The sequence below is a fragment of the Asparagus officinalis genome, chromosome 1 (genome assembly GCF_001876935.1).
Source record: "Asparagus officinalis chromosome 1, Aspof.V1, whole genome shotgun sequence".
NCBI classification, from domain to species: domain Eukaryota; kingdom Viridiplantae; phylum Streptophyta; class Magnoliopsida; order Asparagales; family Asparagaceae; genus Asparagus; species Asparagus officinalis.
The window spans coordinates 85,771,842-85,775,707 of NC_033794.1; the positions used below are offsets into that span (position 1 = coordinate 85,771,842).

At 36.2% G+C, this 3,866-nt stretch overlaps 1 long non-coding RNA gene across 1 annotated transcript; it reads left to right on the forward strand.

Moving 5' to 3' along the window:
• LOC109827061 lies at positions 510–2,782 on the forward strand. The gene is made up of 2 exons (XR_002243326.1): positions 510–2,259; positions 2,370–2,782. It is a non-coding gene; the product is annotated as an uncharacterized LOC109827061 (long non-coding RNA).

The window sequence follows — 3,866 nt, forward strand, 5'->3', positions numbered from 1 at the left end:
TTTGTAAATCCTTGTATATGCATTGTTCTGATAAGACAAAACGTGGAATATACTATAAGTCAGACCTTCTAAAGTACAAAAGTGGAAGAAATAAACTCTCAACTTGTGCAAGGAAACTCCGCAAATAGGCAGAAAAAAGGGAAGGAAATAGGATTCTCAATAGGGGTGGCAGTTTTTGACCCAACCCATCAACCCGACCCGACCCGACCCGTTTATATTAGATATGGATCAAGTTATATGGGTTGGGTCATAAACGGGTCAACCCGAACTAACCCGTTTATTAAATGGGTAAGTTAGGGTTGACCCGCCTGACCCGTATAACAAAAAGAGCTGACCCGTATAAACGTATAACACCGCGATTCAATAGTCGGGTCGTCACGTTCCTTCGTCTAGCAACCCGTCCTCTCTTCGTCTCTCATAAACGAAACCCTAGATTTCCCATCTGTGCGGCGGCGAGCGGCAGCGAGGAGCGTGCGGCGGCGAGCGGCAGCGAGGAGCGTGCGGCTCAAATGTTCCGTTTCCAGAGTTGATCATTGGCTTTCATGTAAATTAATTTGATCATAGATAATCTATTCCTCTTTCTAAGGTTTCATTCATGCTCATTTATTGCCCAATTTGTGATCTGTTGAATTTTGGGGAGTCTATGATCTAGTGATTCTTTTTGTACCATATATTGTTCTTTTCGTATTTTTAATTTTCAGAAACAGCCTACGAAACAAGCACACGGCACTAATTTTTCAGTTAGTTAAGACAATTTGACATGATTAATGGCTGAGTTGAGGGAAAACTATATTTATTCATTAAATAAGTATATATGTGTGAAGACTTTGACCTGGTTCTCTTGTCTTAAAGTACTATTTCTTCATGTTGAAGCTGGTAAAGGGTAGTTGGTGAAAGATATATGATTTAAGCTGGGTTAGGTAAGACTCTTGAATTTGGGAATATTATTTGGATTAGTTCAGAGTACTCTTTGGTTGCAACTTATGGTTGCATTTTGTACAAGGAAGTTGTTTTCTTAATGCAATAAGAAAGATGATGAAAGTCTTAAAGTACTATTTCCTTTTGTGTTTGTACTGACTAAGTAGTTATGTGACAGGCAGGGATTCTTTATTCGGTTAAAGTGTTGCTTTGCTGAATTTGTGTTATCTGTTGAATTTTATTTAATTTTATGAATCTTATGTAGTTTTGTAATTTTCAATACAGTTAATGGAGTCTAATTCCAGGATCAGTTGTGACCACGTACGTATTATATGCATCTACGTCTGATCAGTTGTGGTCACACTTCCTAGGTTGTTTAGTTCATGCACTTGCACTCTGCAATGTCAGGGGGAAATGAAACTTGTTTTAGTGCACATCTGCGAATCAAATTTCTTGGTGCTTGATGCTATTGCTCCCCTGCCTCCCTTTATTTTCAGCATGGTGTCTACTTTTCCTGCATCCTAAAGCATAACTACCTATGATTACCACTCAGCATGTTCACTTTAGGTTGTATAGTTTGTGTAGGCATAACTTGATAATATTTCCTAGGATGGTACCTTGAAGGTCATGTAGTTAACAATAAATTATTACCCATCTAACTACTGTTCAATAGGAGGCAATGCTTGTCTTTGATGATCATTTAGTGAGAAAATGATGTATATTCGACTGGCTAAATACTAATTGGTTTTAGTAATTAGTAAGTCACCACATTGATTGTGAAATTTAACTGGGAGTTTGATGGAAGCTGACATATTTTACTTTGTTTAAAACCTTGTTGTCAATTTTGCATACTTTATATTTTGTGGCGCTAAGGAAAAAGCTAGCTTGTTCCATTGTCAAATGTAGTTACAAGCGCACATGTCATGGACATTATATTGCAGCAAGGATCAACTTGACATGGAAGTTACTCGGTTCTCTTGTTAAATATGTGTTTGGATGTGTCAGAATATAATGTTTTCCGTCCATAATGAAGTTGTATGAGGGTTCTTCACATATGTGAGAAAAAGAAATGTCCTTCAGTAAGCTTCTCTCATCTTTCATTTGAGGAAAACAAATAACAACGTCCTTTAAATTCTGTGCTTTCTTTTCATTATATATTTTACAGTTAGCAGACTGTATAGTTCCTTGAATCCTGAATATCAACATATCACCATAATAGTCATAACACCTAGGACATTAAAGTTTCATGACTGGTAATTATATTGCATTAATTGAGCAGCGACTGGTTTCTTTTCGTCCGGTGATTATATTGACGACGTGTGTGTTGTATTTGCTTTCAAGGTCAGATCAACAGTATTGTTGTTGAAGAGTAGCTTTTGTTATAAAGGAACATGCTCCTTGATTTTTTTGTTATAAAGTACTAATTATTCATTTATTCATGCCCATTTTAGGCTATCTCAGACAAGAAAATCGCCACAATATCATCTGATGGCTTTTGGGAAGAAGAAGAAAGTTTCAACTGCACATTTAGTCAACTCAAAGTTGTGGAGGTGACTGACTTCAGCGGCATCACATCTGAACTTAAGCTCATCGAGTTTGTGCTTGCTAATTCACCTGTTCTTGGCTTTTGTGAAGAAGCAGAAGTTTGTTACTGTTGTAATTTTTTGTGTGTAAATAATACTGTCTGTAATTAGTTCTTGTGTTTGAACACCTTAGTGCATGTAACTTTTTTGTTGAGGCCACACTTTTACAAAAAATTGTTCATGTTATAATTGCTATAGCTGAACAGGGAAATGCTATCTGCAAACTTGGGTTATGCAAAGTTATTGATAAAACTATGTCTAGAGAGGTGTGCTTTAATGAACTTTTTTCTGTTGCTTGATCTTTATGCTAGCACTTTGTATGTGTTGGTGATTTTGTTCCTGGCCCTTTTTGTTTTAATACCTTGGCAAGTTTGCTATTATTTTGATGTTTTCTGTTTGCTTTCTTTGGATCAATTTCTTTGTATCAATTTGGTAAGCTTGTTTTTGTTTTAAATTGAAAAAATTGAACTTCTGTTATTTATCAGGATTTTTTGTATTTGAACTTGGTGTTTTGATTAAGTTGAGAGTTTTCATAACCATTACATTTTTTATGTGCAAGTTTGAACAATGTTGGTTCTGGATAAAATCTAACTGGTTAAATTTAGTGCTTCTGGCGATTTCTCAACTCTGAATATATTGCATTAATTGAGTATGATTTCTACCTATCAGCTTAATTTCTCATGCATGTGTGTTGTGTGACATCTTGCAATGCTCTAAGCATGATACTCAGCCTCCTAAAGATGTCTGCTCATTATCATTAAGTGCATGAGCAATTAGCATAATCATCATGATATGTTTACTGATAAAAAAATCTATGTTCCTCGGGTTTCTCATGAATTTATAATAAAATTTCATCTTTTCTATGTTCCTTTTTGTTTCTCTGTCATTTATATATTACAAGTTGTATTTTGGCCGGAAAAAAACCCTTAAGTTATTAAACGGGTCATTCGGGTTATATGGGTCGGGTCGGGTAAACCGTTTAATAAATGGGTCGGGTCACATTGACCCATTTATTAAACGGGTCGGGGCGGGTCATACTTATACGGGTCGGGTAAACTATGACCCGACCCGACCCGACCCGACCCGACCCGTTTGCCACCCCTAATTCTCAATCAGTTAGTTTGAGGCCAAGAATAACTAGACGTTAATGTTTTTCTCTTTTACTAGGGAACTTGTTTCTTTGAGTCTTTAGGGCTTTGTATTTTTGTAAGATGTTTTTTAAGAAGGCTAATTATAAAATAGGAAGACACTTGCTGATGTGAGCAAAAATACTGCAGTGTTGCCCAACATCATCCATGGGACTTAATTTTCACCAATTAACCCAATTTGTGTTGTTGTTTATTGTTGGTTTTCTTCCTTTTTTGT